Raw genomic sequence first — 23,405 nt, 5'->3', positions numbered from 1 at the left:
CATCTGTGCCAATCTTCCTCTATTTTGTATGTGGGATGCCGCCACAGAACAGTCTGATGAGCAGTGCGTAGGTCCACATCCGGGATCCTAACCCGCGAATCCCAGGCTGCCGAGGCAGAGCAAGCGAACCCAACCACTACACCCACCACTGGGCTGGCTCCCTTTTTGTGTTTTCTAAAAGGGAAATGCATATATACATGTACTTATATATGTGGGCTCTATGCATAACCTTTATTTTCTGAAAAGATAGCCAAGAAATTGTTAATGATTATCTTTGGGGAGAAGGCCTTCAGTAAAAGAAGTTTTTACTTTCATTTTATATCTTTCTATACTGTTTGCATTTTCTACCATGTATAAGTATTCAAGGGCATGCATGTTGTTTTCTGCAAGATATGTTTAATTCCATGCTAGCTTCCCCTACTATCTAGTTCATTTCTTAGTCAAATACTTCTGTCAATCATTATGTGACTGAGTCAATTTATTTCAAATTATATCCTACCCACACTGCCAACCCACTTACTAGCAAAATGGATTTGAGAAGACCTATAATAAAAGACTCATAGCAAAGCTGTTAAATAAAAGAAGTAAATAAAATTCATGGAAAGGAAGGAAATAAAAAGCCCAGGCAAATGCATTGACTATGATTGAGCAAGTAACATAGCTCCAAGTTTCCTGAAGGAAAAGGCAAAAATGGAAACATGAAGGTTGATGTCATTCTTGTTGTCTAGAAAAAGATTTCATGCCTGTTTATTAAAGGAGACTTTTTTACCTGGTACTGGATCCTGAGAGACATGATGTAAGACACTTTGAAAACATCTTGATTTTATGTCCTTAGGCTCTCAAATTTGACCCTGCATCAGAATTACCCAGAAGGCTTGTTAAAACACAGATAGTTGGGCCCACTGCCGGAGTTTCTGATTGAGCAGGTCTGCGGGGGGGCCTGAGACTTTGCATCTTTAAGAGGTTCCTGGGTGATGCTTATGCTGCTGGTCCAGGACCCCACTTTGGGACACTGGGATCTTACCAACCATTCATTCATTAACCCTAATGGTTAATGACTTCATCTGGAAGTTCTGCTAAAGATCTGGAGATACTCTTCACATAAGCATTTCAGTAAAACATTGAAATGTAACCCAGTGAAAACACTTACAAGATGCTGAGATCCATATATATAGCTTTCTTATGATCTAGTCAGAAAACAATAGATGGGCCTTGACACAGCCATAGATACAAATGTATCACACATGCCTCGGCCATTCTTAATACAAATGCATTCCACGTCACCTGCCCTTGATAGGGCTTAGACAAAAGCTGATAATGCAAATTCATGAAATACCGACTCGCATTAACAATAGCCTCATTTTACCCACACAGGAGGCTGGTCTCCTGCCAACATACAAATACATTATCATTCAGTTCCAAAATCAAGAATCAATGACCTTTAGACAATCTGCACTCTTTTTTTTCCTATTGACAGGGGGAATAGAGGATTAACTGTACCAGGGATTAATATAGGGCCTTTCTCATGGAGAGGTAAGAGTTCAAAACACTTTTCAGATAAATAGCCTCATTCGTCTTCCATTATCCCTGGGGGGTAAGCAGCACCTTTGTCACAACACTGGAATTCCATGTCTGAGACCACTTGGTCTCTAATGCCTACTTGGTTCACAGTTGTCAAAGCACTGGTGCCATAGGAAATAACTGGTGTATTTAACAACTACACCCAGATGCAGATCAGACACACACACAGATACACATATACAAATACCCACACACACTGGCATCAACAACCAGTATGTTTTACCAGATTAAAAACATCTAAAAATGTATCCAATAGATGCACTAGAAACCGTGGGCCTGCTTGCTTTAACTACATTCAGTTAGTTGTCTTTTTGCAAAAGTAGTTAGATAATACGTTACTAAAGTCCACCCTATAGGTAACATCTTTGACGCTTGGGTCATCATCGTAACAGGTGGGGTGCATAAGTTTTGTTCAGGAACTAAGAGTCAACTCCTTGTTCAGTTCAGGCCAGTTGAGACCACCAACTCATCAACTGGGCTTGCACAGATGACCAATAAGTGACCCTTTGACTTTAAGGAGATGAAAACTCCACCCTCAGTTCATGATAACACTGCCATTTTGTGAGTACACATCTTATGAAGAGCCATGAAGCTTGACTACGCTTGCACAGATCATTAATTACCTCACTTCTCCTTACCTCCAATCATCTGTGCACACTTATACCACCCCACCTCTTTATCCCATAAATAGTCCTAGTCCCCATTTTTGGAGGAGGCAGATGTGAAATTGGTTCTCTTGCCTCCTCGCTTGGCTGCCTTGTGACTAAATCCTTTCTCTTTGCAAACTCATCTTCTCAGTGATTGGCATAATCATGCAGCAGGCAAAACGAACCTGGTTTGGTAACATACTTATAAATGTGTACTCTGTACCTCAAAAAAGGGAAAAACAAAAAAGAATTTAAAAAAACTAAAAGTGCTCTGACATCCCTGAATTTCTTTAAGTTTAACTCATCTTCAACAGTTAGTTCAACAAACTTTAACTAAGCACCTACTGCGTGCCAAGTACTGTTTTAGGAGCTGGTACTAAAACCTGGAGGGAAACCCTACTCTCCTCGCACTTAGAAGTGCAATGAGGAGGCACTTAAATAAAGCAGATGGTTCCAGATGACATGGATAAGTTAGGTGTTATGTTAACTATACCACTAAAGGGTGCCATCAAAGCTCAAAGAATGACCACTTAACCCCTCCTGAGGCTCCCAGCAGGCTTCCTGGAGGAGGAGACACAGAGACTTGACAGAGGAGCAGGAAATAGCTGGAATGAAGACAAAGCAGGATGGTGAAGCAGTTTGTGCTAGGCTGCAGATCCAAAATCCAATTACTCCTTCTACGTAACAAACAGAAGTTCAATTTTGCTCAGGGTGGCATCCAGCCTGACTCAAAATATACTTCCCATAATTCCCTACACTAGGGTGACCATGTGACACATTCCTAGCTAATGAGATGTAAGTGAAAGCCACAGTAGGGCTTCTAGGAATGCAACTGGCCCAGATTTGGCTTTTCCTTTCCTTTCTTTGCCCTTCACCTTTCTTGCTGCCTGCGGTATAGAAAAGAAGCTCGGAGGTGTGGCTGTCATTTGGGGGAGCATGAGGAGAGGAAAGATGGAATGGGACTGGTCTCTTGGAGCTGTCATGTCTGCCCTGGACTGCCTACTTCCAGTCTCCTTGTTATTGAGAAAAATAAATCCCTGTAGTTAAGCCCCTGAGTGAGGACAGCTCCAGATGTCTGCAAACAGAAACCCATCTCATACATGTAGACAGTACTATTTATGCATTACTATTTATTTTATTTGTTTGTTTCCATATTCTGGGGAAGACCCCAAATCTTAGAACAGATGCTAACATCCAAAAGCAAACTCTCTGAATGCTTCACTTTTTTCAAAACATGAAATTAAGGAGGCTTTGATACTTTTTAAAAATGGTGTTATAATTAAGCAGCAAAGACTATTAACAATTGTGTTACTGGAAAGTTTAAATATGATATTTAATGAAGAGCTAATAAAATAAGATTACAATGGCCAGTTTCCTTCAAAAAATTCACATGAATACCTAATCCCAGGGTTTAAATAAGATTTGTTTAAACAAGATTTGTTCCGCTCTCCTCCAGAAAGAGAATTATGAACTATCTCACACCAATCACACACACAGCCTTTTGTTGTCTCCTTACACACAATCAGTATCTCAAGCACTGACGTTGCTCTCCTTTTGCTACATAAACAGCGCCTGAGACTTACAATCAGCAGGACACCATACGAGAGTTTTAAAATCTGTTTCTTTGTTACCCTAGTAAAAATGCTAAAAGCCAGGTACCCCTGAGGGTGCAGTAAACAGCAAGAAGAGCTCAGGCAGAGGACATGCTGCTCCCACGTGCCGCAGGGACGGATCACTGCATGTTCTTTCAGGTATAAAAGTGTCGGGCATTGTCCTGGGACCTCCCTACCAGCGCCATCTTCAGCTGAGGTGGGCTGCAAGCAGCCTGGAGATAGAGGGCAAGGATGCTCCAGTCCTGGCTCTTGCTCTAATGAGCTGCCCACCACGGACAATCACGCTGGCTTCTCCAACTGTACAATAAGGGGTTTGACCAGCATCAGTGATTCTGAGACTGGGGAGTTTTGTGGACCAGTAAAATTCAACTTGAAAACAAAAACTGTGGTCCAATGAAGGTTTGCCAATGTTGTGTTTTTCTTTAAAAGGACATACAAATAAACCAACGACAAAAGCCAAAATAGACATAACGTTCCCAACCACCCTTTATTGAGATTTGTCCCCTTATGATGAAGGATTCTGTTCTGCCTGTTTTGAAAGTGTTAGACTATCCTCCAAGTTTCTTAAGGTCCCTCTAATGATTTTGACCTGTTATTTATTTATATATTTTTGCTCTCTATTTTGAATTATTTTTTCCATTTCATCTCCCAAGCCAGTAGTTTACCCCAATAGTCCCTATAACCCATAGGTTCTTGACTATTTTTGGGACATGGACCCCTCAGCAGTCTCGTGAAACTTATGGACCCTTTCCCAAAACAGTATTTTTAAATGCATAAGGTGAAATAGATAGGATTACAAAGGAAACTGACTATATTTAAATACCAATATCAAAATACCAAAATACACAAACTCATGATACAGCAATATATGCATCTTTATTATGACATTAAATATCAAGCTCTAGTGGTAATACTAATAACAATGATAATTTCAAGCAGAGATGAGCATAAATGATATTTTAAGATGTATGCAACAACTCTAATGTTATGTGAAAATATTTTTTATTTCAATTGATGACAAAGTCACAGGTGCCATGAATACTCTTGTGGTTTCATGAGAAGATAATGAAAATAAAAATACATTTTTCCTTCCAAATTAAATGTTATATTCTCCTATAATTCAGAAACAGAAAATTTTCCTCCTATCCTAGCACCACTACTTCATTTTTTTATAGCCCATTCCATTCTCCATTCAACTGCATAATTGCAAGCATATTTGATGTGTCGTTTTGACATAGGGGCAAATGTCGATGAAAAGGAAGTTACCTCTCACCCTGGTCTCCCAGCCATCCCATTGCTCCCTCTCTGGAGGAAATCACTGTTAGCAATTTCTTGGGTATCCTTCCCATCTACTGAATATTAAAAAGCACCTTGTTTAAATTCTAGAAAATTTTTTATTGGCAGTGGGATTTTTTTTTTTTTTTTTTTTTAGAATTATCATCTTTCTCATCTATCCATTCTATTTGACCAGCACTGCTTGTCTTCTGCTTATTATTCTCTGGGGTTGGGTCCTCTTGGTTTCCGCGGCTTCCTCATTGCTTTGTTCACCCTCAGAGTTCAGGTCAAGAAACTGAAACACTTGGAACAGCAACAACCCTATGAGCCTGGGGCGGGTCCAGCTGGCCGTCTGTCTGTCCTCTTTTGATGTCCCCAGGGAAACTTCTCTGTACCACCCACAGCTTCCTTAGTAGCAAAAGAGAGTGTTCTGATGAGAAGAAAGCAGCCTCCCTCTGATATCCCACTGGAAGCACTTCCAGGGCAGCCATAAGACAAAATAAAACCGCACACACAGCCACTTCCTGCCATCCCCATCAGATCATAAAATAAAGGACAAGCTTCCAAAATAGGAAAATCAGAACCTCATAACAAAAGGACAAACCTTCCCAAGAAAAGGCAGTTGGCATATCACAGTCATACAAACAAGAACACACAGAGAAAAAGGAGCAGATGGAGGAGAGGCAAAAACTGAAGAAATTATAGAGGAAAATTTCTCTACTTTGCAAAAAGATTTCAGTTGGCCGGCTGAAAGAGCTTGTCCAGTTCTCAGTTAAGAATGATTATAAAAGACAGGTATCAATGCAAACTCTGGTACTTGCTAGAATAGAGAAAAGCTATTGTTTTTATATGTTTATCTTGTAATTGCTCATCTTACCATATTCCCTCCTTAATTCCAGTTTTTTTTCCTTAATATAGTCTCCCGGATTCTCTAAAAACAGTCATAAGCAAAAAGGAAATTTTATCTTTTCTTTTTTCAATATTTATTCCTTTCTTTCCTTTATTTATATTTTCTAGAACCTCCACAAGTCTTTTAAAAAGTGGTTATAGCTGTCTTATTTCTGATTTTAATAAAAAATCCTGAAAGCTTCTAGACAAAAACAAGTTACCTACAAAGGAAAAAGAATTAGACTGGTATCAGACTTCATCTGCCCAACACTGAGAGAAAAGAATCACATTCCCAGGATTCTGTTCCCATACGAGATGTCATTCAACTCTCAAAGGAAATATGAAAAGTAATTTAATAACAACAATAGTATTGTTGCGTTAACACTTATATTGCACTTACTCAGTGCCAGATTCTATTCTAAGCATTTCACTTACTGTGACAGTTTGTCTACGAAGGTGGCTGCACTTAGCTCCTTCCCTCCCTCCCTCTCTATTCATGTCACTCCTCCAACTCCAGATGGAATCTAGTCTCACACCTCACAGAATCTGGTAGAAGTGTCACTGTACCAGTTCTAAGTCAAGACATTATGGAGACTCTCAGTTTTCTGCCTCTCAGAGCTCTGGGTTCCCATGTAAGGAATCCAGGCTACTCTGACGGAAAGAGAGGCTATATGGAGGAGAACCGAGACGTGTGAGTGAAAAGCCATCTTAGACATCTAGCCCAGCAGAACTTTCAGATGATTCCAGCCCCTGCTGTTATCTGACTCCAACAAGAATTATTTGAGAGCTCCCAAATAAGAAGTGCCCAGCTAAGCCCAACCAACCCACAGAACCATGAAAGATAATAATAAATTGCTATTTACAGTGTTGTTTAGGAGTAGTTCATTATATAGACATAGATAACCAGAATGCTTATACTAACTCATTTAGTCTTTAGAACATTTGTATTATTATTATCCTTATTTGACAGATAAGGAGACTAGGCCCAGAGAAGTTAAATAACTTTCCTAGGGTCATACAGCTAAAAAGAAAATCTTTGGAGAAATGCAAAGATTCAAAAACAAATAAACGTCATGCTTATTATAAAGCACATGTAATAGTAAAACCACATGTAAAAAATATTGAGAAAGACCCTAATGCACCAAGAATGAATCAGTGCAGAGACCTCAAGATAAAGGACAAGGGGAAGGAGGAAAAATGGGTGAGAAGCATATCTGGCAAATCTATTGTGAAATCTAAATGGATAATGATACATGACTGAGAAAGTGTAAATTAAATGTTAAAGATTTCTGAAATAAGAAAAAGATTGCAAGAGTATAGTAATAGTCAAGAAGTAAAGAAAACGGGAGCTAGGAAGGAGCAAGACTGGAGGTAGGAAGGAGTGAAAGAAACAGAAGCATTCTAAAGTTCTTGGTATGAATTCCTGCAAGATATAAATTAACAAAACTGACTCAGCACATAGAAAATTGAATAGTCCAATTACTGTCAGAGAGATTGGGAAAGCGGTTAAATTCTTATCATTAAAAAAGAACAGAAGCAGATGATTTTACAGTGAGTTCTATATAACTTAGAAAGAATAGAAATATGTTATTTAAATTATTCAAGTCTATAGAAACATAGAGAAAGCTCCTAAATCCATTTTATAAAACTGGTTTAGACTTAAAACCAAATCTGATAAAGGCAGTACAATAAAAGAAATGACAGAGCAATTCCACTTATAAATTTTGCAAAAATTCTAAATTAAATATTAGCAAGTAAAATCCAAAAGTAGATGAAATGAATATTGCCAATGATCAAGTGGGGTTTACTCTGGAAAGGTAGTTCCACACTAGCAAACCCATTAACATCATCCATGATAGCAACAAATGCATAGAGGAAAAATGGTTGGTTACATCAACAGATTCTAAAAAAGCATTTGGTAAAATTCAATAGCCATTTTTAATAAAACTTCAAGTAAAACACAAGTAGAAAGAAACCTCTTGAATGTGAAAATATCTATTTACCGAAAATCAACTGCAAACATTCCAAAAAATCAAATGCCAGGAATAAGATGGGATGCTTGCTATTATCATTACAGTTAAACAGTGAACTGAGGAAAAGGAAATAGTTAATATAAATAGAGTAAATGGGAAGATAAAATTTTCCCCTTTTGCTAACGATACATTTATATACCTAGAAATTCCAACTCCAGTTTAAAAATAAAAACTACTATGATCAATGAAGGAGTTTCATCAGATGGCTGGAAAAGTTTAGAGCTTTTCTCCATATTTGCAATGGAAATTTTAAAAAATACAATAGCATCAAAAATGAAAAGAAAACTTAGAGATAATCCTATAAATTCAAAATTCATACACACATTTAATGCAATGCCAATTAGAATCCCCAATTTTTAAAGTGGATATAATAAATGTTTAGGCAAGACTAAATGTCCAAAAACTGGCAAGAATTTTTGAAAAAGAATAATGAGGGGAGGGCCATACCAGACTTAAATCCATTTGAATCAAAACATAGCATGGGAATAAATAACAGAACGCAGTGAGAGCCCAGAAATGAATCTCAGTATCATTTCTGGAGTGAAACTCACTTGATCATTGGCAATATTCATAGAATAGAAGCTTCTAGGCAAGAAAGTGTGGAGAGAACAGCTCACTGATAAAGGGCACATGTACAACTGACTATGCATATGGAAAAAAGAAATAGTGGGTCTCCTACCCCAGATCCCATTATGAAGTCATTAAACAGAGCAAGCTAGCTCTATGCCATCTCCAGAAGGGAAATCTATGATGTACTTGTTCAGCAAGACAAAGTTAAGATTCAGAGAATATATGCTACAATAATCCTCCATTTGGGGAATGTCTTGTGCACCATTTAGAATTGTGAATAATGAATCCTAAGCACATGACTAACACTGCTTTAGAGGATGGTTTTTTGCAGAAAACAAAATATAAAGACATATATTTGAAGGTAGTTATATAACACACGGAGAGAAATGCGGAGATATATAAACTAGGTTGTTCAATACTGGTTGATGAGAGAGTGGGTGAGTCATGGCTATAAAGGGAGGGAAGGAACAAACAATGTAATTTTTAAAAGGTATCCATAACAAATACAGAATGTATAATGTGATCTAATTTGTCAAGAATTATTCACACACACATATAAACACACACTAGTGTGTCTGTTAGAAAAAGAGAGAGAGAAAAGAAAGGATGAGCACCAAAATGTTATTTGTGGTTATCACAGAAGCATGAATTTCAGATGATTTTTATATAATCAGGAAAAAATAAATTTCATTATCAATAAGGGATCAAAATTATGAAATACAAATTGAAGGATATAAATTTAGTTTTAAAATATATTTTAAATGGATGCCAAGTCAGAGGGTCTTCATATTCTTTTTTAGGAAGTTTAAATAAGGTAGAGAATGAAAGCCCACAGCACATGTCTGACACATAATGATCGCTATTATTCTTTCCAGAAGTTCAGAGGTCACCTGTTGACAACTCTGTCTAGCTGTAGCAAAAGTATAACCTCAGGGACCCAGAGTGAAGAGAAGCTCATAGAATCACTAATGGCTTTAAAGCCACCTTCAAGGAGAGGAAAAAGAATATCGGCTCATTTTCTCAGTACAGCTGTACAGTGAGAAGAGACGACCTCATCGTGAATTAAGAGATGAAGCAAAAATATTTGCTTCTGACTTTCCAAACAGAAGGTCTTAAGTACTCCTGTCACCCTGATAGAAACGTGACAGTGTAAGCTGATTACCACACTTTTTATTCTAGACTGTCGAGCCACTCAATTTGTAGGCAGGCTTTGTGTAATATCTCCCTACCTCCATCATCAGTTCTGCAGAAGCCTTTCCAGTCCCATTTGGCACCTTGCTATTCAAACCCCACCACAAAGGAAAGCAAATCACCATTACTGCCATGTCTTTAGCAGTCAGTACTTCAAAGCCCCAGGAGCTAATAGATGGTAATAGATTCCAAGAGAACTTAGAAATCCCTGTGGTTAAAACACTTCTTAAAAATGTATCCAGTCTTTCTAGCTGGGGAAAGCTAATCTCATCTTCTCTCACAGTACAGTGCAACCCAGATCCCTTAATCTTCCTCAGATTTGTGCATAAAATACTCTGATGTTCGAGTAGCACCGTGTCCAAAAAGGCAGCGAGTAGCACCGTGTCCAAAAAGGCAGCTCCCTAACACACCCCTGGGTCTGCTGCCGGACAGCTGCCCACACAATGTGAGCAGGACCACACTCGGCTCCAACTCCTTCCTGGGGAGGTTGCCCTGCCCACCCTCCATCCTCTGTGCCCAGGAATTCAGTGGGCCTTCATTCTTGATAAACTAGTTATTTAGTACCTTCTAATATGCTGAAGGAGCAAGTACAAGGCTATTTATTTTGAAAATTTATGCTTCTCTAGTTGTGAGGAGGAAATAACCATGTTACCTTCACTCAGTGAAGAGCTTTGAATTCAACCACTCACCATAGTCATCTATGACCAGACTGACTTCACTCGCCTTGCTGCTGAAAATGCCAGGAACACAAGAATGGGTTTTAAATGGAAACTCTTCAAGCTAAATCAGCCCTCAAAATACTTCTGATGGCAGCTATTTAAGTGTAAAGCTGAAAAGTCATAGATGCGTAAATGTATTCAGAACTCTGATTATAATTACCATGAAAAAGGGCTTTCATAGTTATCTCTGAATCATCCTAACTTCAGAAGTAAGAAACGACTTATGCAAGGCCATACCTGCAACAGCTGGGTTTATTGAAAGAACAAAAGACCATACAGTTTTCATCATGCACTTGAGCCAATGTGCAAAGATTATTTTTTCTAGTGGGCTCCTACATAAAGCAGTATCCTTTCAATTGACAGGGAACTTTCCCAGGCGGTCAAATTTGGACCTAAGGGATTTCAAAAGAACAGTCAAGACCTTTGTGTAGCCTCAAAAAATAAATAAATAACACAACAGCTCTGTATGGCAGCACCCTGCTTATACAGATGGGAACAACACACACTACTATGTGATCACAGCTTCCCTCCTCCTCAGGGGGATTGATAATACACCATGTGAATTTCTGAGATGTTGAGAAAAAGGTTGAGGTACGCAGAGCACTCAGAAATTCCACCCTCCTCTTACTTTCAGTCCAAACAACCACTGAGAAATTGTATCCTGCAACCACACTGATTGTGCCTTTTACACCGACACTTAGATGCTCACATACCGTGCCCTGACTGTCAGAGAGAGCGCTCCTCCTCTATAAGTTCTAACCTCTCTGCCATCACACCCACTGCTATGGACTGAATTGTGTCCCCCCAAAGTCATATGTTGAAGTCCCACCCCCAATGTGATGGTATTTGGAGATGGGCCTTTGGGAGGTATTTAGGTTTAGATGAGGTCTTGAGGGTGGGGCCCTCTGATGGGATTAGCATCCTTATAAGAAGAGACACCACAGAGCTTGCTCTCCTCTCTCTCCCATGTGGGGACACAGAGAGAAGGTGGCCACCTACAAGCTAGGAGGAGGGCTTTCACCAAGAACCAAATCAGCTGGCATCTTGATCTGGGATTTCCCAGCCTCAAGAACTTTGAGAAATACATTTCTGTTGTTTAATTCCCCCAGTCTGTGGTATTTTGTTACGTCAGCCCGAGCTGACTGAGACACCTCCATCTATGGCTTCCCTCTGCCCAGTTCCTTCACTCCAGTCAGTCAAACCATTTGTCCTGCTAAAGGCACACCCTTCTCCTCTACTTCCCCACAAACAAGTCAGGATATTTATACCACATTTCCTTCTATCACCTACACCTTCTCTGCTTTCAGAAAGTTTCATTCTCCCAGCAACACCTCTTCCTCTCACTGAAAACATGGTGTGTCACAAGCAGAGGACACAGGGTTGCATCTGGCTCAGCACACACTCTTGAGTGGCCTCTGGGAGTCACTTCTGGGGAACAGGAATCAAATATCTGCCGTTATAAGGATTAAACCAAATAACATATTTGGAAAGCATTTTATAGGTTGTGAGGGGCCATATAAATGTAAAATATAATCATGCACCTTAGCTCCTTTTATGGAATCCGACCTCAATGTAAAGCGCCAGTAACAGCTTCAGTAACAAAATTATTTTTTTTTAAAAGCCCCATACAAACATACAAAGATCCATACAAATAGTCTATGCCGTCCCCTAAGTCAAGTTACTTTAGGGCAAGAACTGTTCTTCATAATCAGGAAAAAAAAAAGTTTGGTATAAGAGAAGGCTCAAATACGGTTTTAAGCACTTTCTATCCCCGACACTAACTGAGTGACACTGAACAAGGGGTCCCTCCACTGGTCCGTGAGAGTCTCAGGGGCAAGGGCAAGTTTTACTCACCTTTAAAACTCCAGAGTCCATTTCAGTGCCTGGTATACAGCAAGAAAGAATCAATCAATCAATCATTCAATGAATAAAGGTGGTGCCACGTCCAAGAGAATGCTCAAAAATGTTGTCTCCTGCTGAGAGTGGGTTACTACTGATCACTCCAGGATTCTTCTTTGTAAATACATAGCAGCAGAGCATAATGGAAAGCTTTGGCTTTGAAGTCAGACACACCTGCACAATGACACGATTCTTCCACTCACCTTGGGCAAGTGTGTTAATTCTTTCATCTGTAAAATGAGGATACTAATGTTCACCATACAGGCTTGTTGCGAATGTTACAGGAAATACACATAAAGCATTTAGAGCACTGTCCATACAGCATATGTGCTCAATAAATGAAGGTTGTTATTATTGATGAATATCTCCAAAGAAGAGTCTACGTATGAATCCACTTATACTCACTACATCTTATCATACCTGTTCATCGTCTATAAACTACATCTAGCAATACTTCCATTCAATTACTGTCTACACTATTCTGTGACTTGATGGAGTGTAATATTTTGTGCTGGACATCATTGATCTATAGTACTTAGAAGACAGAATTGACTATCGTAAGACCTCAGATCCTGAGATTTAAAACATAGCTAGGATATGTACCCTGATGCCTTGGGCCAAGCAATAGGGACAGGACCTGCATGGCTGAGCGGGTGGGCACTGCTGCAACAATTCCAAGTAGCAACGTCTCCAGGAATTTTCCTGAAAGTCAAAAAAGTAGGCTGTTTCTAAGTAGGGCAGAGGACCACTAAGCAAGTTAAGAATGAGCCAACATGAAAATCTGCAATGAAATGGAAGCACAGGAAGTGCTGGATGAGTAGAAGATATGAACAGAGGACAAGCCGGCCTCCCTAAATTTCCTAAACTAGTGAGAAGGAGTCAACACATAGCTTCACAGCTACAACACATGTGTGGGTCTCCCCTGAGGGACAAGGATACCACCCCCCTTTCCAAAGAATGGGCAAGAGAATATTCAAAGCAGAGATAAAGTAAGAAGGTGCTGAGAGTAAGAGGCCAGAAAGCCCAGCTAAGCAGTTGCACTGCAAGGCTTGTCGACGAAAATAATCCATAAATGAAAATTTGGGAGAGTTTACTCTGAGCTAAAATCTGAGGACCATGGCCCAGGGCCTTTCTTCCCAAAGGAAGAAAGGCCACCAAAGAAGTGGGGTGCACAGAGTGGTTATATACCCCCAAACAGGATGCTTCACATGTGATTGAAATGTCCCTTTTACAATAGTCACGAGACTGCTTTGTCGGCACAGCGATTGATGGAAACAACAGGTAGGTCTGCTGTTTTGGTGAACACAGCAGGGCGGCAAGTCTGCTGTCTTGAGCTGGGTTTTCACAGGTGAGCTGGGTGGTCAAAGGTGAGCATAGCAATCAGTTCCTAGCCTAAGGAAAGATGCTTATCCCTAAGGAAATGCCAATGTGGGGGGGAAGTTGCACCTTTATCTTAAGGCCATTTGTTCTTGCCATAGTAAATGTTAAAGCAGATATACAATGCATGCTCAATGGCCACAGTCAGGCCCTTTTGGGAAAAAACAAAGTCAGGCCGAATTAGGTTTACACCAAGTGTCTTCCTCATATACTCCAATATATCCTATTGCTTGCCATTTCTATTAGTCAGGCTAAAGATCTTCAAAATCGGCCACAGCTTCTTTCAGGTCTTCAACACAGAACATTCTGAAAATTACTCAAGGTCTAAAACATAGGTGAGCTACCTGGATAGAATGTCTACTGACAAGGAATTCAAAGCAAATTAACATAATCAATTGCATTTAATTAACAAGCAGCATATAATGCTTTTCAAAGTGTTTCCACATATATTATTCCATCTGGGAAAATGCCAGGAGGCTGAGTGCTCAAGAGTCAAGAGCCAGAGATAAGCATGGGATCCACTATGGTGATCTCAAGAGGAGCCACCATACCAGCGACGTGAATGCACCCGTCCAGTACTAGAGTGATCCCCTGCTCTGCAGCTCAGAGACAGGGCTTGGGGCTCCTGTCCTAACAGGACAGAGGTAGTCAGGAGCAGGCGGAGGGATGAAACTGAAACATGACACTGGTCCACCTCCACTCCAGCCTGGCTCAGGGAGAGATCAATTTTGCATTGAACAAAAAGACTTTAAAGACCAAAAACAAAGATAGCAAACCAAAGCTCCACTGCAGTGACAGGTCAAAACCCTTAATCCAGGTGACCTTTCTTGCTATTCAAACGGAGCCATTGTGATGAAAATGTGCCTGGGTTCAGTTTGTAAGCCAAGAAGCAGACAAGCACAGACGTTCCCTCAGGCCATTCATTAATGCACGGGGCCATTTTGGCTTCTCTGTTCCTAATTTTCATATTTCTCTAATTTGTTTCTCATCCCCCTGAAGCCAGTTTCATGCCTAGCTGTGACTATAACATTTTTATGTCTTGAAATTTTAACTTCTTCAGGTGTCTTGATTTTAGTAAACCCAGGAAAACATCAGCAAATCATCTCAAAGAGACAGGGGTACCACCCACAGTCCCCCACTCTGTATAAGTGGCCCTTCTCTCTCAGACATACACAGGACAGTGTTTCTGCCAGCAAAGAGCTTCCTAGGAAAAGTTTAAGGAGACTGTTATCAGAATGGAAGTTAAGAAAAGTGATGGCTCAAATGTCACAAGGCAACCACAACTTCCTAAGTCTTTAAAAGCTAAGGCTTAGGGTATTTTTTACCTCCCAGTCACTTTCTTCTCCCCCTAAAACCATGGTATAATCGACCTTTAAGTCTTATGCTGTAACTCGATCTGACAATGCCCACTGTAAAGCTCAACAGTGTGTGCAATACAGTACTAACCCATTCTGTTGGATAAGGAACCCTCTAGAACTCTTCCAGTGCTTCCAGAAAAGAAGAGAGATAGTGTACCTAGCATTCGGAAGGGTTAAGTTCACCAGGTTCTTGAGAATTTTTAATCTTCCTTTTAATATAAGTCATAGTAACAGTAACTTGAATGTTACTGAAAACAGGTTTGGTTGAGCAGCTCATAAAATAAGACTATAGAGAAGGGGAAAAGGTATTTAAGGTAGTAGACTTCAGTGAAGCTAAGAATATGTGAAGAATAGATTTCAAATGTAGTTACCTGTTTTGTAAAAAGAAACCCAAGCATTCAGGCAAGAATTACACCATTCTCCCTCCTTTCTCCTTCCTCCCTCCCATCACACCCGTGACTCCCCCACCTCTCCACCCCCTCACCCCTGCTGTTGAGTTGGGAGAATTCCGTGGGTATTAACCAATTCCCAGATATGTTTTCCTGACCCATCATTTATGCATGAGGACTTCACTGTGTGTGGCCTTCCTTACCTCAGGAAGACGGAGCCCAGTGCTTCCCAACCTTCTCCTCTCAACTGTCCCCAATTACACAGTAGAGCAAGTGCCTATCCAAGGAGGCCTGAGATTCAGCCCAAAATAGAAAGTAGAAATTTCCTTGATGACTCATATTTCATTTCTTAAAAAGTATCGATTGCATTCTACTCCATAAGATATTCATCTGTTTTCAGATAAAACAATATGTTTTCTGAAATCATGTGAAATGATTCACATTTAGGAACCTGCACCAGGTTAATCCTATCGTTTTGTGTATCGTGGTACACTATGAGTATCAATTCACACTATCCTCCATCTCCACAGAAATTCACTCAAACCTTTAATCCCCTCTCTCTGTAAATCAGCTTTAGAAAAAAATAAGGTGAGAGAAAGATAGTTGAGCATACTTAATTATTTAAATAAAATTGAAGTCATTATTAGGAACTTTTAGAAGAAAGAGAGTATTTCAATTTTACTCTTTTCCCTGTGTTGCCCTCCATTCTTCCTCCATACTGTAGTGGAATGCGGTAGCTAGAATTTGTGTTACTTTCCCATTGCCTTTTTTTGTGGCTGATAGAACCCTGGGCCAAGAGGGAAGCCTATCCCAAGTAGTTTAGGGAGGTTAATTCCCCAACACCTGTAAAGGGGGTGGCATCTGACCCTGGCCTAGATGGAAGTATCTCTTTAGCTTCAAAGATTGGTTCAGCAATGAGCATGTGGTCAACCAAAGCCAACCAGGCACTTTGCCCCAAAGCACTTTGCCCTATATTGCTACTATATATATATATATATATATAAAACTTAAGAAGTCAGTGGCCACCTTTGTTAACATGTGAAGAAAGCCTCCTAAGAATCAAGCCAATTCATATAAAGGAGGTGCTGAAAAAGAATCTAGAGTAAAAATGACACAGAGACTTGCAGAGAGAAAGGCTCAGAGAGACAGAGAGACATATATAAAGGGAGAGAGTAAAACACAAAGACTTAGAGAGAACAGAGTCCCAATGACATCACTTTAACACCTTGATTCCACTGTACCTGAAGCCAGAAGACCTCTCAGACCTCCCACTTACGTGAAAGGAAAAAAATCCTCTTTTGACATAAAGTAGTTTAAGTTAGGTTCAGTCATTTATAACTGAACACTTTCAAAAATAAAAATATGGACATGTGATTCTCAAGTACAAATCCTTCAACACTCCCTATCAAATATTTAGCGGGAATTCAAATTCCTTAATGTAGCACCAAGGACATTTGTGAACTTGTCCCCAGCTTCCATGGCTCAAGGGTGACCAACGGATGAACCTTGGTTTTGTGCACTACATGCAAAGACAACTGGCAGGTTGCTCCATGTCTTGATAAAGGATGTCTTCCCATTTTCTCAGTTTATTTCATTGTTTATACTTACAGCTCCCTCTACATCCTCACATTTACCCTCTACTCCCTGTTTCCCTTGCTGGGAGTGTCTCATCCTCGTTATCTGCCCAGTGAATACTCATCCCTCCATCTCAGCTCAAACAGCTGCCCCCTTGAGAACCCAGCTTCCTTAACACTACTCTCAGAGTGTGCAGGGCTGTAGCCATTATCAGCAGGCCTGCCTCCACACCCGACCAGGAGCTCCTCCAACCTGCAATCTGTCCTATTTATCTTTGCATTGCCAGCATCTAACACAGTGCCTCCCATGTAGTAAATCTTATGTGAACATAAATTAAATAAATGAAAGAATGAATTAACTTATACTGGTCAGTGAAATTAACTTATACTGGGCAGCGCTACTTTAATAAAGAGCAAGGTGAGAAAGGGAATGGAATTAGAGGCCAGTTTGCTTCCTTCCACCTGGAACCCAACCAAGGACCTCTATGACTCAAAATGATTTGGCTTCTGCATGAAGAGGACTAAATTCACAGAACTAGAAGCATTACTACGTTTTCTTCCCTCTCCTACTTTCCACACTCAATCCCTACATCTGCCCTCGATTCTACTCATTTGGAAGAAACATTTTGTTCAGATATTCATATGGGAACTGAGAGTTAACACAAAAATAGAGAACCTCAAACTAAGGAAGGAGCTGACTCTCTGGAAGAGGCCCCTCAATGCTGCTGGAGGGACAGTGTCACTGTCACACTGAGTGCACTGACATTTTTCCATTTGGTCTCATCAATTACTACTGCAGTCCCTCGCCTTGTCAGGAAACACCATTCCTGTGGTTATGATGAGGGTGAGGGCAGAGGGCTATGTTTCCATAACCAGGATCATGATGGCTGGTAGATAAGTCTTGATTTTCTGCACTACATGCACAGGTGAATGGAAGATGCTCCATGTCTTGATACAACCCATCTTTCCATGTTTTCAATTTATTTCACTGTTTATACTCAACAGGTAGCCAGTGTGCATGAGGATCACATGCAGCCATCTGCTGCTTGGCTGCAAAGCTGCCATGCAGAGAGCGGACATCAGTCTGGTCTGCCAGAACCTCCCACCAGTGCACCTTACTTCCACTCTCTCCCTTTTCAGAAATTCCATTAGCCTTCAGATTTGTTCTAAAATGTCTATTTTCTTTGCTAAATGAGAAGTCACAGTTCTTCACTGCCAGTAGCATCCTGCACTAACCAGTTCCTTGTTTTCAGCAGTTGGGAATATGCCTGTAAGCGAAGCCTACGGTTTCTACCTGGGAAGCAGGTATTCAGGCCCCCACTCTGAGTCTGGTAATAAAGGACCTGTTTCCACCCTCACTGCTGAAGGCTATGCACTGCATTTAGGCTTTTTTTTGGAGAGAAGAGCTTCTAGCAGCTGAAGGCAAGATGATGAGATCAGTGAGAAGCAGAAATCAGGACCTTCCATGTCAGTAAGCATTATTAAAATTTAAAGTACATGGTAAATGAGAAATCTAGAGGGGGAAATTCCTAGGCAGCTGTAATGGAAACAAAAAACTCTACATCTAAGTGCAACAGGAAGCAAAATCTATTACCCTGCCATTACTGTTCTGAAGATTCTCCTTTCCTTATAATTATAACTAAGTTCAGGTTAGTCTTCATTCTTCAAGAAAGGGTAACTTCCCCCACATGCTATTTATCTTTTTACAGAAGATTCAAAGGTTCAAATATATGGCTTAGGTTTTAAGGACATTTTCATTTTGGAAAACATAGGCGATTATAATAGTTAATTACAGGTTTAGGGGGAAAATTCTTGAACTTTTGCCAAGATGTATTCATTGAGTGGCACCCAGGGAAGAGTGGCCTGGAGAACAGTGGCAATGTTCTAGACCCAAGAGCTGCCTTACTTGCCCAATTCATGGAAAGGGAGCCCCAAGTCCACCCCACTCTCCAAAGCAGGTAGTTCTTGTGTTCGTTCTGTCTCTTTCTGTATATATAAAGACAAACGTGCATTTTTTTTTATTGCCAAAGATAAGCGGACCCTCTCCCCCTCCTTCTTTCCTATAGCTGTTCTCTTCTGGAAAGAGAACAAATAAGGCTTGATTTCTCTCTTTGCTAATCATGGGAAAGGAAAAACTTCAGTAAAAATGTACAGAACCAGTCTAACTGCCTTCACTGAATTCACTGGTCATGTCACTCCAAGAAAATAAATCTCCCCAACTGACTGGCTGAGAAGATCAGCTTAAGTCCCTGAATTCATAACAAGAAGGTCACCAAGGTAGCCCTACGCAGACATGACCCATATTAGGACTCTGCTGCTAATTATCCAAATTGCCAATTTTTTTTTGCACACTAGGGCTTGTCTCTGGCTAACACTGTTCAACTCAGATAAATCCAGTATGTCCCTGCTGGATTTGTTCTCTTGGGGGCTTAGTGAAAGAAATACGCTTTTCAGATGTTTCTGCTCTGAATGCTGCAAGCAGAAAGAGCCTGTGAATTTACACACAGGAATAAAATGAGGCACTTATAATATCCATCTTCACTTACTCACACTCTGCCACCTAGAACTTCATGAGCTCTCCTTCAGGGAAAAGGAGGGATCAAAAGAAAAACAAACAGTGTCAGCCCTGTGGCCAAGTGGTTAAGTTCACATGCTTCACTTTGGCAGCCTGGGTTCATGGGTTTGGATCCTGGGCACAGACCTACACCACTCCTCAAGCCATGCTGTGCTGATGACCCACACACAAAGTAGAGGAAGATTGGCAGAGATGTTAGCTCAGGGAAAATCTTCCTCAGCAAAAAAAAAGAAAGAAAGAAAGAAAAGAAAAGAAGAAAAAAGCAAAGGGAAGAGAAAGAAAATGAAAGGATGGGCCCCATGAAGCCACTTGAAGGTAGAAGGATGCTGCATTTGTACTCATACGTGAACAGAGCCTCAGGAGAGTGAGAGAAGTCTAGTCACAGAGATCCATGGGGACACCTCGAGACAGACTATTCCCTTTGTGCTCTTTCCTCTGTATACCAGCACCCAACTGTGGCAAGCACCATATCAAGTGGAATGTTTCCCTGACCAGTGTCCGTGACTGGGACCAGTGCTGGGCCTTTACATAGGAACAAAGCAGATGATAGAGATTTTACTCTGCTACAGAGGACATGGAGGCGAAATCTTGCAGTAGTCCCTTCTCAATTCTCATGACAAATATAATCATCCAGGAATTTCTATAGAGGTTGCCATTTTGAGTTTTCTACAGTCATAGGCAAATATCCAGGAGTTTGTGATCAGAATACTTTGTCTTCAGTTTACGTCACAAATGGAAATGTATGCTATCTCAAACACATAAAATTGGACCCTATATACATTTTGCCAATGGCCTTAGTAAATAAAATATGAACATCTTATAACTGAGATGCTGTCAGAAAATGAAAACTCCAGTATGGATGCTTAGATTGATTAGTTCATGCATTCAGTCAGTCAGTCAGTCAACAAATATTTAACAAGTTTCCACCGTTCCAGTGCCAGTAATTGCGTTGGGAATATAGGCAGAAATAAGAAGTAGCCCCTACCCCTGAGAAGCTTATAGTGTTTAGAAAATGAAAATTTAATGTGATGTTTGGTACAATGTGGATGTTTTCGCAGAGTACTATTGGACCATAAAGGAAGATTCAATGACGGTCTGTGGGAATTGGGAAAAGCTTCACAAAAGAAATGGCGCTTCATTTAGATCCTTAAAGATGAATATGTTTTATAGGTGGAGAAAGAAGTGTAGGCCATAATAAATACATGGTACATGGGGAAATTCAGTTGTACTGTTTACTGGTCTATATCCAGTTACTAGGAAATCATCACCACTGTTATCTCAAAGCAAATGCAATAATGCCTTAAACTGAAAAGTTATAAATTCACTCAAAGTATGCTCAGTTCTCTGTAATTTACCAAACTGACTCCTTTCTATGGTATTTATACAGTTCATGGAAGGCTTTGAACCATAATGACTAAGATGAATGTTTCTCTCCTTCTAGTTTCCATGTGCTGCTTCCTTTAGTCATCTGTTATTTGGGGTCCCTTTAAACTAAACTGACTTTAATCTTTGGACTGTACATGTGGCAACACACATGATCGTCAAATCTCTTTGATGTTAAACTAACAGATGTCAACTTTAATTCTCTGATACTTTGATAAAAGGACTAAGAGAAGGCTCATGAAAGCAATCACGTTACCTGAAAAACTGAATTTTAACAATAATCAACAAGGCCAAAGCTGTGGTTAAGCTCAGCCTAGTAAGAAATGAGTATTTTACAAAATGAACACTAATATTGGGTAGTTTTTGATCCAAAACACATTTACTGACCTATGAAAACTTGAGGCATTATTCAAGGTGAGTCAGCTGGTACAGAAAACTTCCAATATTTTCTTGTAATTTAAAAAGCACTTATTGGGCTTGGGATAATGGAAAAGTTTTGGAAGGAGCATAGTAGATCACTACTTGTAATTAATTAAAGTAGTGTGGATATAATTAATGCCACTGAATTGTATGCTTTAAAATGGTTAAAATAATCAACTTTATGTTATGTGTATTTGACCACAATAAAAAATACCCAAAAAAAGTACTCATTAGAATATTTTCTTACAAACTGGATATTGACATTCAAAGTTTTTTATTCTTATCCTTTTCCTTGGAGAATATTTTAAAAAATCATCACAGACTCTAGTTAAGGCTTATTGCTCTGCATTCAGACAAAACCATATGTAAATTATTAACAAAATAAGAAAACCTAGTCTACCTTAAAGAATTCTAGAGGAGCTCAGTGCACAATCGTTTCCCAATTTTCTCTTAAATTATTGAAGTAACAGCATTTTAACAGGCTATCAATTTGAGTATCTATTACTCTTCTAGAGACATTCGGAAATGGTTACAATTTCTATAGTTTTTATGTAAGACCAAAATTCATGCATAGTTAAGTTGTTCTGACACTAACTAAATCTTATACAAGATTTGAATCAAGCTGTTGAAAGATTTAGAAACTCTACTAATTTCTGGCATAGTCAATAACACTGCATGAGATGCTGACTGATGTCAATGTGAGTTTCACAACCATGATTTAAGGTCACAGAATCACGTCTAAAAGAGGGTAAAAAGAAGTGAGCAAATCTTCAGAAGGTGGAGTGTGCTGAAGAGTTTCTTTTAAGAGTTAGCATTTTGAGGAGGAGCTGTAGCAGTTGAAATTGATTAAACCACTTCTAATATAATAGGAAAACAATCAATTCCATCTTAGAAATTCTAATCATACCTAAAGGAAAATGAGAGATATTTTACCCCAACATTACTTATGCATATGGTACAATTAGCATCATATGAGATGTCACTGCAGACTAGGAATAATTTCATACCTCAGTCCTATTTATAATAATACTTTGCACTTAAGGAAATTATAACTTTCCATGTAAACCAAAGTATTTCTAAACATATATTTATGATCTGGAAAGCAACCAGAATTTCCATTAACAAGGCTATGCTTTTCCTATTAAGTTAAGTAGGTTTCATTTTTAAACTCTGCAAGGATTTTCTCACTATTAAATTTGCTGTACACTGGACCACGACTGAAGATGATGAAACTCAACACTTAATAGTGATGGACAAAGAATGTTTAATCTGGTCTCTCCTCTCTAGGACTATTCAGAGCAATAAAACACAGAAGGATAGAGAGGGATCCTGTGAAGAACTTCCATAACTGGAAATCATCACTAATTAACACTCATTAAAAAAGAGAAGCTTATCAGAGGAAAAGAATTCTAGACTGCAATTCAGAAGACCTGGATCTGAGTCCCACACTTGGACTTCAAGCTGTGTCATTTTAAGACATCCAACTCTCTCTGCCACTTCATAGGGTTGTTGGGACAATCAGCACATGAGAAAGCACCTGGTAAATGGAACAGCACTGACAAATGTATATTAATACTGATAATACACCACCAGCATTAGAAATTAGTCCACAGTATTAGACATTAGTCCATTCACACTCCTGTTCTCCTGGATGACAATGTCACATCTCCTTTCTCTTTTCTCCTCAAACTTCTGCCATTCTCTACCCAAGCATCACTGTCTATTGGTGACCTGTTTCTCATTTCCATGAGAAATCTGAAGAAAACAGAAAAGAACTTCCACACACTCTCACCACCACCTCTCCTCACCTGCCAGAATCTCTGCCCATACACTTTGCCTCTCTTCTGCTCCAGGGATGAAACGTCCATACTCCTACCACTGAGCAACCTCTCCAGGAGATCCCATCTCTTCCC

General features: G+C 39.7%; 1 protein-coding gene across 2 annotated transcripts in view; it reads right to left on the bottom strand.

Annotated features, from left to right (window-relative positions):
* Window positions 1-23,405, bottom strand: part of LYPD6 (LY6/PLAUR domain containing 6) — a 128,396-nt gene that overhangs the window by 55,746 nt on the left and 49,245 nt on the right. The window contains exon 1 of one of the 2 annotated variants that reach the window (XM_046657679.1): window positions 12,372-12,443. The exons of the other annotated variant lie outside the window; for it this stretch is intronic. The gene's annotated coding sequence lies outside the window, so the exon portion shown is untranslated. Of the gene's footprint in view, window positions 1-12,371; window positions 12,444-23,405 lie in introns of those variants that run through there. 2 annotated transcript variants of the gene reach the window in all.

Source organism: Equus quagga, chromosome 4 (assembly GCF_021613505.1).
Source record: "Equus quagga isolate Etosha38 chromosome 4, UCLA_HA_Equagga_1.0, whole genome shotgun sequence".
In the NCBI taxonomy this organism is placed as follows: domain Eukaryota; kingdom Metazoa; phylum Chordata; class Mammalia; order Perissodactyla; family Equidae; genus Equus; species Equus quagga.
This window is presented reverse-complemented; position numbering and strand designations above follow the sequence as displayed.